This window comes from Helicoverpa zea, chromosome 24, assembly GCF_022581195.2.
Source record: "Helicoverpa zea isolate HzStark_Cry1AcR chromosome 24, ilHelZeax1.1, whole genome shotgun sequence".
Classification (NCBI taxonomy): Eukaryota; Metazoa; Arthropoda; class Insecta; order Lepidoptera; family Noctuidae; genus Helicoverpa; species Helicoverpa zea.
This window is the reverse complement of record NC_061475.1, coordinates 9,428,097-9,442,625: the sequence shown is the minus strand read 5'-3', so window position 1 is coordinate 9,442,625 and position 14,529 is coordinate 9,428,097. Positions and strand designations below refer to the sequence as shown.

The 14,529-nt window shown below is 37.4% G+C and overlaps 1 protein-coding gene and 1 long non-coding RNA gene across 3 annotated transcripts in view; both read left to right on the top strand.

The window, feature by feature from the left end:
- The window catches only part of LOC124642364 (NADPH oxidase 5), a 62,370-nt gene that overhangs the window by 15,864 nt on the left and 31,977 nt on the right, over window positions 1–14,529 (top strand). The window lies entirely within an intron of this gene.
- On the top strand, window positions 8,583–9,075 carry LOC124642366. The gene is made up of 2 exons (XR_006985759.1): window positions 8,583–8,631; window positions 8,973–9,075. It is a non-coding gene; the product is annotated as an uncharacterized LOC124642366 (long non-coding RNA).

The following is a 14,529-nucleotide window of genomic DNA, read 5'->3' as shown; positions in this document are numbered from 1 at the left end:
TCATTTTAATAAATGTAGGGGTTTTACTTGCAAACGTATCCAAACAGACCAAAGCTTACGTAAATCCATGTAGGTATAACCTATGTATGTATGTATGCACATTGTACATTCTCTGAAGACTTATGATAGTGAGAAACCTTCAGGTTTATCGCGATATGTGAGGCACTGCGACTGGATATAGGCATGGCTAGATTAACCATATACTACATATCAGCCAGGATTTACCAGAACCAGTATTTTTCGTGGAGATAATGTCTATCTAACTTTGGCACTATACTGATCCCTTTGGTACTTTACCTACAAACATAAAAAATGCGAAAGTACGTAACTTTTTCCGTCTATCTGTCACAATTTTATGACAAATCTAATGTACTGATTTAAATGTTTGGCACACAGATAGTATAGAGCCTAAGAAAGAACGTAAGGTATCTCTGGCCGGGAATACTGAAAATGGAACTGTGCAATGGTCCCGGATTTAAAAGCGAAAATTATGGATACCCTACATAGTCTAACAAAGTTGTAATGCCCACAGAATCTAAGACTAAACGTTAAATCTTATCTATAGTTGTACATAAACGTCATTCAACCTTCACTGGTGATGGCTAGCTCCCTCCTAGTGATTGCAGCCAATGGAGTGACCGCGCGTAATTAATTGACCAATCATAGGTCGACAGCTGACAGGGCAGGTCAACTGCCTACATGATATACTTTAACCTCAGATTTTAAACGCTGCACTTTTGCACATAAGATATGAATTCTTGTTTCCACTACTCGATTTGCCAGCTTGCCTTCTACAAAGCAGAATTTTAGTCCTCAGTTAATGTCAGCCTCATTCTGCCTTTTTTATCGTCCCACTGCAGTTTAGAGGCCTCCTCTCACAGACAAAAGGATTCAAATGGCTGCTTGATATCAGTTTTAAAATAGGTACTTACATTGTTGAAATCACCCCAAAATCTGAAAATAATTTCTCCCATATATATCCTAATCAACCTACTTCAACTTCATTATATTTCAGCCACAAAGTGCTCAACAAGCCTTTATGACATTGAATGTTCATAATAAACTTGACATATGACTTACAGGCTATAATACCTAGGATCCTGACCTTCCACCATGGCCCACGATCTACATACGTTGCCTTCACAAAGCCTAGAAGGTGCCTGATGACGTCATGCAGACAATTACTAGAGACAATTGCTATCCCTTCACATATGTCGACCTTGCGTTCACATTTATGATACTATTGGTCACAAGCGTAGCGCAAGTTGTGTGTAGTGCGACTAGATGAAATTGTAACGACCAATCAGAGTGACGGATTTTTTTTCTAAGAATTATTGCGAAAGAATTGGGTGGTTTTGATTTGGGTATTGAAAGGTATCGTTTGCGTAAGTCAGTAGAAAGGAGGATAAAACTCAATATGTAAATTTTTTATGTTGATATAATAATACATAACACTTTTAAATCCTTGTATATCTGCATTGTATAGGTACACCTACAAATATTATCTTCTATCGTTGATCCCATTGAAAACCTGATAAACTATGAAAGTTCCGTCTTATTCCCCAAATCAGTAAGTAATAAAAAACCTACATCAAGCTCTTAAGACCCCATCTTAAAAGAAAATGGTGTACACTTTTTCAGTTGTGTACACTGTTATATACGTAATAAGCTGTATCCTAAGCAAAACGCCATTAAAAAGTTTAAAAGGAGCTGAATTCAGGGCTCCAAACCCAAATTGACGTCAAAAAAGTAGGCTCAACAACTCCCACTTGGCTTAACCAACATAAAACACTTACTACACATACATACAGACAGATGTAAATGAGCGCTGATATATAGCCGACAGGCCGCAGACTTATGATAAAACTCTGCAGTGTTTACATAGAGAAATAGTTGGCCAATCTCGCTGTCCTGATAGATCAGTCTAAATTACTGAGGTAGACCTGTGAGGTACTAGCGGTTCTCATTCTAATGTCACGTTGGTTTGAAAGTATCTCGTTAAAAGGTGTCGTAAAAAGAAGATCTACGTTATAAGAGTATGGGAAATAGAACCCACCATGTTCCTTTTAAAGTCCTTTATGTGCAAGGCATGTAATAACTCTTTCGATCAACAATCCCGAAGCCCCGTTAGGATTGAGTGTATTATCTTGAATGAGCTGTTGAGATTTCACCAAATTACTCTTTCCTCTGATCACGAAGTAGTGCGAATTGGCATGGCCTAAGATTATAAGGACTGATTCAGAAGGCTGTACTCCTTGAAAAGGTGCATATTGTGAGAGGGTTTCAGTCTCTAAAGCCCTAACCACTGGTACCTTGGTCTCTATGCTCGATACCAGTTGCCACCTATTTTTGAACTATCTCGAACTCACCTCACCGATCGAGAACTCGTAGTAGTATAATTATAATTTAGTGTTCACTTACCGTCTGTCCGGTGGATAACCAAGCCTATTAACTAAGGCAGGCCCAATAACTCTTCATATGTATTATTAAATGTAAATTCTGACGATTATATACACGCTCACATACACACACATAACAATTAAGTTTTGCAATGACATGAATTTAAACGAAACAAATGAAGATTGACACTGAAACACAGAACCTAGGTACAGCTAATCTTACCAAATCTCTACATTTGTGAAAATAAATGTTAAGATTTCTGACACTTACGCGAATATTAGACATTTAAATAAAACTACTTTTACGGATTTTATCGCGGTTATATTAATACCTATTGTTCAATCCCGACGTTTCGGTTTATCCGTGGTCACGGGAAAGCTAAGGTGTTGGTCGTCTTGATATTTTAGTTACACACAGCTACCCAAATTTTTTTGATTATTGACAATCCGATTCACGCAGAACGAGCACACTGTATCTTTAGGTTAGGCCGAAAACTGCTAACCCCAAAGCAGTTTTATTTAACTAAAGGTCCGGTATTAAAAAATATACTATCTATATCTCGTAGTTTCGCCTTCGTTCTAAGGGAACTTCGCACACTTGGGCAAAATATGGCATAAGTCAATCTGGCAATTTTTTTCCTATGACAATACTTAACTTTTTGGACCGTTTTATAAGAAGCTGTCACTTGTCTATTTGGAATGAAAACCTTTGATTGTTCTTCAAAGGCTGTCTGAGCCATGAGTCCCATTTCAAAGTTACTAAACCCATTATATGGGGTTAGTATACATCCACTAGCTCCCTCATAAACTGGTTCAAGTATATCAGTTAGCCGCAGCCAGTGATTTATAGCCGAGCTTATTACGAGCACTACTTAAGGTAACTTGTTCGTTGTTAGTTGGCGCTTATCAGCCGTGATCTATATCGATCGTTAACTGCGGATCAATGATCTATATACATAATCAGCCAATTAACGGGATCAAGAATGTAAGTAGCAGAGTTTGACATCCTTGCTAAAAAGTTCTCCTGTGTGATTCGCTCTTGCGCCAAAATTGTTTGAGAATCGTTTTGAAAGCCGATGTAATATAGCAGTCCTATCATTAAGTGTATCTTGGGTTTGGCTATTACATGGAAAATGTGTCAAAAGTAACTAAGTTTAATCCTCTATATCACCAACTGCGTGCATAAAAATCAATGATCATGCTTTCCTATAACTAGAGGCGTTTATTCAAAAGTTATACAATAAATAGGATTTTAATGTTTGAAAGTGTGCCACTAAGAAGGAACCTAATGTCTAACATTGGACTATTATCCTATATTCGAAAGTCAAAAACTATGCATGAAATCATAAAACTTCGCCAACGCTGTTAGACCGTTCGCGCTCAAATCCTTTCCATCTTTTCACTTTTGGATATCTACCTGATAGCTGCCACTAAAATAAAAAGATTAATTTTGTACAAGTATTTTTGGCAAACTACACATTCAACTACACTTGTTCTCAAAGTAATTAGCACTCGTATCTCAATTAATCCGTCACTCGCTAACATCGTGACTGTTCTCAGATAAATCACTCCAAGCTTATTGGTAATCTCGTTAAATTACTCAACAGCATGTCGGCCAACCTTCACTATTACTTAAATTAATAAATTTAATTTGTATTGAAGTAATGGACATTAAAATAAACAAGCCTTGGAGCCGCGAATAATCCGCGTTATGTAAAAGTGCGACATGAAATAGATGTGTCATTCGGACTGTCAGTTTGACAAATGAGTGTGATATGTAATTAAGCATAACTTTCAATGTAAAATACTGAAACAGGGTCTTAGTACAGACGGACTATTTGTTTTTATATGAGAATATTTTAATAGTGTAATTTAAGTAGTGGTGCCAATTTGTTAACTGACAAAAAAATATCCGAAAAAATTTTTGCTATAAAATTAAAAGCCAAGTAAATGTGTGTGAGTACTCCAAGAGTAAATGTAGATTTGTATCTCAAGATACGCTTTTAATGTTTCGAGATTAACTACTGGCAAAACATGGGTAAAATGTTGATAAGATACTGAACTTTTAAACGTGGAAAGTTACTTGTTACTGTTTTATTTACAAGTAAGTACGTGGTAGTTTTAACTGTTTACAGTACTACAAATGAATTCATATGACAACACCCACACTCTGTCATTGAGGTAACTTTTACACCGCCTCGTGTTGTACTCATAATAATTATAAATGTGCGGCCCCGAAATAATCGTAATGAAATCGAAAGTAGATCGATAAACTGTATCGATTTAAATCGAGAATCGTTCGTAATGTGTGACTAATGTGACGGCTAAGGTGCGGTCTCGGAACGTTATGTTTCGTTAATTAATACTGACTTGCTTATCGTTTTTATTAATCTAACTAGCTGTTGCCCGCAACTTCGTCTGCGTGGGCAATATAGAATAGTCAAAATACTACTTATCCCGTAGGTGCATTCTTTCACGTGACAGTATAATTAGGATTAGCACTTAGCAGTCGCATAGATTCATTGATCAAGGTTGTGTTGTGGATGTCCATTATCTAAACAAAAGAAGTCAAGTTTGTGACGTTGTGAATATCTCTGGATCTAGTCAGCCAATTTGGAAAATTATTACGTACTAGCTGTTGCCCGCAACTTCGTCTGCGTGGGCAATATAGAATAGTCAAAATACTACTTATCCCGTAGGTGCATTCTTTCACGTGACAGTATAATTAGGATTAGCACTTAGCAGTCGCATAGATTCATTGATCAAGGTTGTGTTGTGGATGTCCATTATCTAAACAAAAGAAGTCAAGTTTGTGACGTTGTGAATATCTCTGGATCTAGTCAGCCAATTTGGAAAATTATTACGTATGGTGCGTAAGTAATTTTCACAGGAAACAGCTATAATCTATGTCTATATGCTTTGAGTCTGCCAAAGCTGTCATTTGTACATTTTCTGCAGCTGCTGCGACTAATCAGAAGCCAGAAAGTCTGTCAGTCTTACCATGGATATCGTCTTGTGTAGTTGACTGGATTGAAGATAGGTAGATAGGTAGTCGCTCCAAGCAAAATATTGGTACTCAAACAGATTCGGTGACTGGAAGCCAACACCAACATAGTTGGGGAATAGCTGGATGGATGATAAAATGAGTCATCATCATCAGCAGGCGCATAGGGTTGGATAGTTTCACTTACTCACTATGGTAAGGCTGACCCCACATTAGGCGTGCGCGATCCTCGGGCGTGTGAGTAGCGCGGGCGTCGCGAGCGCGCTGCGTGAACGTCGCGTTTTGCTGCCCTGCGGCATGTGTGAAGAGTGCAAGCGACGCGCTCGCGGCGTGCACGCGGCGCTCGAGTTGCGTTCTTACCCCTTCGCCCGCTATCCCCGCCGCGCCGCCCGCTAAACGCCTTAGCAGTTAAACGTCAAGGAGAGCGGCGCGTGCGCGCCGCGAGCGCGCTGTAAATGAAGCAGGGCAGCAAAACGCGACGCTCACGCAACGCGCTCGCGACGCACGCGCGGCGCCCGCGCTACTCTCACGCCCGAGGATCGCGCACGCCTAATGTGGGGGAGGCCTAAGCCGGGACTCCACCGAAATGTTTGCATTAGTTCACGAATAGGCAAAATGTACGTATCTGTGAGAGTCCACTTCATGTGTTCGTACTTGAAACCTGCAGTTTTGCCATGATTTTCAAAATGTACGCTCGCAATTTGTCATTTCTTGGTGGAGCCAGCAAATCAAAAGAAACATAAGTGTTGTATATTGTGCGTCACTACCGCACACCGGGAAAATTTCGCTCTTGCGGAAGACGTTTATATACCATATTTTGTGTCACACGTAAACAGGACGACAGTAAGTATCCACCGAAACACTTTCAAAGATCTGATGAACAAACAAATCAGACCTGACTTGGTCACCTGGGGCCAATCAGAGCTCTATGAAGCGATCATACGCTTTGGCTCCTACTGTTATTGTGGTTTCTGAAAATTTAATCACCTCATTCAACGATGAATGTAATTCTGATGGTACTATTAAGAACACTTGCTTAGCGCAGAAGCTGACGTTAGCAGGTCAAGTCTTTTGACTTCTCGAATAGGATACCATTGGTTTTTGTGCAATGCACACCTGCAATGCATTCTGGATTAGGATAGGATATAGGTGGATAGGATTTGCAACAGAGAACAATTCTGTCTTTGTGATTAAATGACATCAAACGTAGTTTTATATAAAAGGTGTTTTTTTAGACTTGGCTCGGGTTTTACTGAGACTGTTCGTAATCGTGAACAGTGTATTTGCGATCAGAAGTTGAAAGTAAACTTGTCTCTGGTATGCGGCGCGTAATTTGTACGTTTTCAGACGCATAAAGCATTTGACGTGTGTATGGTATTAAATCGAGAAAGCTCCCATTTCTTATCTACACTTTGTATCTGGGCTTGTTTTTAAAGCTACAGAATCCTACATTACCTACCTCACGCTTAGCAGCGCCTGCGAGAGATAGATCCTCATTTCTTCTAGGATTAAGTTTACATATTTTGCATCAGAAAAAATAATTAAGGTCTACTTAATACTACTCACTCAAAGTAATTTGTTTTAAGGCCACATTAGTGGAAGATAAGCTAAACTATGTTTATGAAAAAATCCTGATATGAACTCCATCTGTAACTTTAAATGATAAGTAATTGTTCCACTAAAGTCATCATTTTTGACATAATGTTCAAAAAATAATTTAGATGGCACCGTTTTAAATTTGGCCGAGAACTATTAATTTTCCTTTCATCGAGGTAATAATTATAGTTGGATTTTGATGTGGCACGGCAAACTGACAAACACTGTTGAAATGTCTATCGAAAAATTACACTTCGTGTTAAAATATGGTGAATTACGGAAAATACACAACTCCATCTGTTGAAATAATAATCCTCTATAAAGAATGTATGGTAATATTGTCATTTACCACCTCGCTCCTTTGACAAATTGATGATGTATTTTATTTACCACAGATGGAGCTACTTTAACCTTGGCTAAACAAAATTTTCATTCTTTTTTTCTTCCGAAGTTACATATAAAGGTGTGATTTTCTGTGTAAAGATTAATAATAGGCCGATCAACTAATATAAGTACAACATTCAAATGTACAGTTTTGACAAATAGATTGCGTGTCGTAATATTTTACATCTTGAATTCACAAAATTAATCATATCTTTTGATAGAGTGAATCAATTTCGATGAAACAAAAACTAAGTAATACCCCAAGTTACGTAGAGTTTTTGTATATAAGCATTGTCTGCATTTAATTCGTAGATTTTGCGTGAATCGCGAACAAACAAACAGATAAACAGACAAACAGACAAAAATGTCAAAAATGATGGAAATGGGTTCTGTTAGTTATCCTTTAACATGCTGGCTATTTTTTTTGTCAATTTCTTCAATGTACAAAAATTACTTTTCTACAGATTTATTATATGTATAGATTAAGTATTATATTGTAGGTGTTTATGTTTCTGATGCATTTATGCATCGTTTTAATTAGATTAATAAAGGCAAGAAGGTTAAAAACTTTTTATTCTTAAAGGATTTTTAAATGAAGAAAGATAATTAATCATTAGTTGATAATGACTTATATCAATAAAAAAACTTTAGAGTCTTATTTATTTCAAAAACAATGTACCTAACTAAAACATTTAAAATCTTATGTAAAAATTGAGCACCAGCTACTTTTTCGGGAAATCAATTAAAAACTCAACTGATTACCTATTTACTCGTACATGAGAACCACACCTTAAGATCAGAGCAATCGACGAGATCTGCCGACCATTAATGCAGAGATCGTTTTAATTAGAAAACATATCGATATGTAATTACATAAGTAATGAGTGCTGCACAACACATTCGCGTACAGAAGGTCAAACTTGTATTGCAGTTATTTCAGTGTAACTTTTTACACGACTCACATAGGGGTATTTTGCATTTCTAGCCGGGCGAAACTAGAAAAACAAACTTCAACAGAAAAGAAAAATTTAATGCTTGTTAGAAAGCCAGGTAACTACTGAATAAAATCCGACCATTTTCAGGCTCCTACTCCCGCGCCATCCAGCCACAAACCTCTCGGAACTTGATCATTGTGACATGCACTCGCGTCAGTTTCTGGCTACATTAAAAACGTACCGTGTTTGAAACCTCAGAACTGTTTTATTGTGAGCTATTTAACCAAAACTACTATGGATTATCATAATACAGGTAAGAACAGTTTTATTTGTTAGGATTTAATAATGTTTATGTGTATTTTTTAAGGTTCAAAATCAATTCTTAAAGTTCAAAATGTTTTAACCGTTTTTTAATGAATATTGTACTTTCCACAGTGAATATAGTTATCTTCCGAGTGCTTCCGGCTAATGATTTCTGTTGTAACGTATTACAAACATTGTCAGATGATAGATATTACACACATTAGGTGCTACTTTTTGCTACTTTTGACAGAACTAAGACGTTACTGCTGGTGTAAACTAAAAACAATTAACCATTATTTTCAAGCAAATTATTAAATGTTTTCTTTTTAACACGCTTATTTATTGTTTTAGGCATACCAGGGAGCTCTAACTACAAACATTTAAGTAGAGAATACCTGTTCAATATGATTTTTATCTAATTAGTTAGTCAATAAAACCTTCTCCAAATCATGAATATTACTTTATTTTATCATCGTATCAGCCCATAATACTCACTTTAGGATTAAGGCCTTTTCAATGGTTTTCTGTAAATATTAGTAAGTCCTATCTACTTTACAGCAGAAAAACCCGCACTAATAGTTTCGCCCGGCTAAAAATGCAAAATACCCCTATGTGCGACTGTTTGTTTCTTTTGTTGTTCAAGACGGTCTATTTCGAAACTAAATTATAATTTCTGAAATAAAAAAAAATTATAGAATTTATATCTCTCAATAAAAGCAGATATCAATATTATGCTACTGCTCCATCTGCGTTAGCGTTAACGTTAATGTCAATGGCCAACTACACGAGGGCATTAAATATGCGTGTTGGCTACACTTAGGTTACAATTCCGCAAAGAGTTAATACCTCATGAAGTCACGCGTTAACACACATTAAAGAGGTTAAACTCAGACACACAAAATAATTATAAAAATTAAAGCTTTCTAATTTGACCATTCCATTATCGTGCTCGTAAAATGCAGTTACCGCTTAAACAAAGTATCAACGCTCGTCCTTGCGTCCTATGAGTGAGATGGCATTAATGTAGCCAACATAACTTAGCGCGCTAAACTACGCACTAAAACCCTTTGATGTGTCCAAAAAACCGACACCCGAGTTATCGCTTAACGTTTAATGCTATTAATAATGCCATTTGTGTAAAATGCCATTAAAACGTTGGCCACATCTGTGTAATGCCAACATTTTACGCGTTAAGACGCAGATGGAGCAGGAGCATTACTGATAATTTTAGTAAAATAGCAGGTCTAAATCCTGAGGTAAAGGATGAACTTTTTGGGGTGAAATTAATGGAATTTTATTGAAAAATAATAATCAACCCCAGGGTCGAAATTGAACCTTCATAAGGAATTTGCAAAGTCTTCCAAACAAAACGCAAATTATTGGTCCTTCTTTCGGTACCTATGCGCTGGCCGTAAGAATTACGACATTAAAGTCGTCGGCTTATGTTAATGCGGCGCACATTAGATAGCTGTTTACACTTATGATGTGGGCCGAGGTGCGTGTGCACACTCTACTCGGTACGAATTAAGATATTAGAATCACGATAGATGCGAATCGGTGGTTAGTGATGATAATTTTATTTGTGACTGGAGATATTCTATAAATGTTTTGAGATCATTTTAAACTACTTTAGATGCATTCTAATATTTAACCATTTTTCTGTTGTAATTCCCTTTCAAACTCGGGCTTGATAGTGTCAGAGTTTTCTCAAATCCACCTGACGGCCTCGGATTTAGAATTATAGTGTAACAACATGCTCTCCCTGGTACACTAAGTTAAAAGTATCATAAATTTAAAGCTGGACTTTGGATCTCTGGATTCTGGACTTTGGATTGAAGCTCTTAAGTACTTCACTTCTCTATATCAAGAACGTAGCTTTTATCATTGATTTCATTTCCGCCTTGTACGAACAATATTTTATTTTGTAAGACCTACTTAGGAAAACCTTCCTAATCTCCCCCTTTGAAGGAAATTTTGACATCAGATTGAAATCAGTCAACCTGTCAGCAAAGTAACTTTTGTAAGGTAACAGGTGACCATCTGTCATTCTGACTGCTGGTGTTAGTTAATAGCGGTGCCAAGCGGAACACGATTCGACTCATGATGGACGACACGATGAAATATTTGTCTATCACTTGTCGTGGGCGTCGCTTTTGTAAAGCCTATGTGGGCTTTAGGAGAACTCATTAATTTGACATGGCCTCTAGAAAGTCCCTATTTAACCATGTAGATGCCTAGAGAAAACCCTTTTTAACAACGGGGAAACCATTTAACTCTCCCTTCCCCAAAGTATTTTTGACATCAATCTCATTCTTTAGCAGCAAACTATCGGTTAAGGCTGCTATTTCTGCACCACCCAAAGGACTGGCTGAAACCGCCTAAGTCTTTAAGGCCGCCGTTGTACAATGTGCAAAAACTATTTAATAAAAAATAAATAAGTGCCCAGTGTAAGGCCGGTAACAGGTGAGTCATCGACAGTAGGACACGACTCATTATGCTCTGATGGACGACACGATGAAATATTTGTCTATCACTTGTCGTGGGTGTCGCCTCTGTGGGTTTTAGGAGATTTCATTAATTTGGCATGACATGGCTTCTAGAAAGTACGGGTGGCTAGGATGGGAGGAAAAAAATATATCCGACATCGAAAACTGAAAGAGATAAGAAACTCCGTTGAGACATTTTTTGCTTTATTACATTCAGCCATGTGTGGCAATTTTTACAATTTCTATAATAACAGGATCAGATCCGGTTTTGCGAAGGTATGGATGGACCTACTAAAACCTTTTTCTATCGATGAAAATCGCATAAAATTGCAACTAGTATTCGAGTAAATTGCGAGCGTACGAGGACAGACTGATTTGGATGTAACTAAATAATATCCTGAGGAAATGAAGTCACCTAAAAGCTCTTCAGTACGGTATCTTGGATCCTTCTCCTGCAAACAATTACGTTCTTCCATATTTTTTTACCTAACCACAGATTATCTCCCCCTCATTAAACCTAGGACTAGCCTTTAGTGTTGGAGCGGGAAGCGATTAGTAATTCGTTGTAATCGATTAGGTATATCTGGATCGATTAGCGGCCATCTTTGCGTCGGCTAATGGCTCCACAGCGGGATATGGTTATCATGGCTACTAACTGGCTATCTTATAAATATTTTAAACGTTAGTGTTTGGACTTAAACCTGGATTAAAAAGGGGGCTTATTACTGGTGGTGTAAGTATACACGTACTTTTGAGTAATTGCCTGTTTCTGATATTACCTTTTTCAACGGTTTTTTTATAAATTTTCCCTTAATATCGAGTTGATAAATCGCCAAAAAAAGTGCTCAGAAACTGTCCATTAGGAAATTAACTGTAAACCTTTGAGATTGATTACTTTAACCATGGCAAAGGTCTCCAAGCCCTACAAACAACTTACAAACCATCATTAATATTTCCACACACGATATTTAGCAACAGATAAATAAATAAATACTCAATTATTCGATAACGATCGAATCGATTAGAGTTCAAAACATTAAAGTATCGAGTTTCAATCGATCATAAGTTCGTGACTCGCTCGAGATAATTATATCACTCGGTGCTCCGATATGATCGATTGGTTGTCTGGATCGAGATGATGGGTTCGACCGCTGACTGCGGTTGTGTGTCAATTCGGAATTTTATTCGGCTACCGGTTGTGTTCGAGTTTTTGTTAACATTGATGGATTATTAAAAGTATGGATGTGAAGTTTTTTTGATGTTGTGCGTGTCGAACTTTTGAGATTGTTATGTTCAAAAAAAATAGAAAAGTGATAATTTTGTCTTGCTAGCTAGAAGCTAAACTTTCATTGATCGACAAAATTGAGAGACCTTTCATAAAGTAGATATGATTTAATGCCTTTAGATCTAGCTTATTGCTATCCTTCCAAACATGCACAAAAGAAAACTTTCTATGTAGTAGTACCTTTACGACAAGACTAAACATCATATTCACTAGCAAAAAAAAAGGCAAATGCACAACCACCCACAACACATATAGAACATGCACATTTGTACAATGCACCACCCACCAGTTGGCTAAGTGTCCCCCACACATACCGCGCACACCGACCACTTTTTCATCTAAAATGGATGCCAATTACGCGACCATATACAAAACGCGGGCGACTTTTTGTCGCTCGTCTAAAAAGGCACTAATTATGGTTTCCGGTTAGACAGCGGGAATGTGTGGCGTGCGGCAAAAAAGTCGCCGAGGTGTGCGCGAAACGCGGAGCGTCGCGCGTCTGTGCCGTGTAGGGCTGACAAGCATAATCTATGATTAAAAGATACTTAATATTTAATAAAGAAAATATTTCATATTTCTCTCTTCATAACGAAATCACAGTAAAGCCCAGTGTATTTATTTTCACAGGCATACTTTGTAAGCGATCTATTTTCCTGCTAATTAACTTACTTTCTAGGTATAAACTTTTTGTATCTAATAAGAGACCTTTCTTAGTCGACAATCATGTATGTGGCTCGTGGTCTTTACTGTGTTTATCGTCAGTCCACAATAACAAAACGTACGAGAAACATTGGAAACATGAAAAATTGGTACTCAGCTGCATCCTTTGATATTGGAAACCAGTCCCCAAAATTAATAGAAAAGGCTGGGCAGATGATGATAAATATGGAGTTACATCGATTGCACATTTTTCCAGCCGTCATTCTTTTGATTTCTTTTACCAAATAAATTGTAAGTAGTTATTAATTTTCTTACTTTTTCACCATGGAGCCAGCCCTGAGCTATCTTGAATCTATCGTACATTAGCAGCATCGTCACGTCCCCGGCCAGCTCAACAAGGACTAATGAATATCTTCATTGCGGAACACATGTACCGAATTACCGATACACTAACTTATGATACGCTAACGGTAATGTTTTTACCGTAAATCATATCTATCAACGAGAAATTGTTTCGTATTAGAGTCATTCATATCTGGTTCTTTTTATTGAGTGTTAGTGAGACTGTTGGTTTACTAGCTTCTGCAAACATTATTTAATTTATTTAAAAAATCATTAGTAATATTATAAATACAAAAGTAACTAAGTCCGTTTGTATGTCTGGATTTCACGACAAAAATGACACAGATATTCCAAAGCCTGAGAAACACATACAGTACTTTTTATCCGCTTGCGGGACGTAAGTAGTTAGACCACGGGGAACAGCTACTAATAATGTTTTTAACAGTACATTCTTGTATTACCCAACATGGCCAATCAGTGTAATAAAAATGTATTCTGTGTAGATTTTCTAGTTTTAATTGACACGCACTTGTGGTCACGATTGAATTGATTTGACAGACGTCAGGCGGAGTTACTTCATCAAATAAATATAATGGTCGTAAAATAAAAATGTTACCGAATTTTACGGCTTTATTAAGTTTTAAGATTGCGAGTCATTGTAGGCTCCAAGAAGGTTTTGATCAAAGTCAAAAGTTTGAAGTCTTCCCAACACATAAGTTTCAAAATACCATAAAAAGCCACGGCGTTTGCCTAGACCAGGCTACCAGAATTTCACTCCAGGAACAAATTACCGACAGCTCAAACAGGCATACTCCTTTATTCCTCTAAGTGTATCCTGTATGTTAATTCCTTGCTATTTACATAGATAGGTCTGCCATTACACCGACGATGTCACCTCTCCGTATTAGCACTAATTGCAGGTAAGACGCTGCATATACACGCATCTGATTACGATATTCACGGGAACCACTCATCATCTCCTGATCCTTTCCCAACTATGTTGGGGTCGGCTTCCAGTCTAACCAGATGCAGCTGAATACCAGTGTTTTACAAGGAGCGACTGCCCATCTAACCTTCTCAACTCAGTTACACGGGCTACCTGATACCCCTTGGCAAAACTGGCTAAGAGACTTGC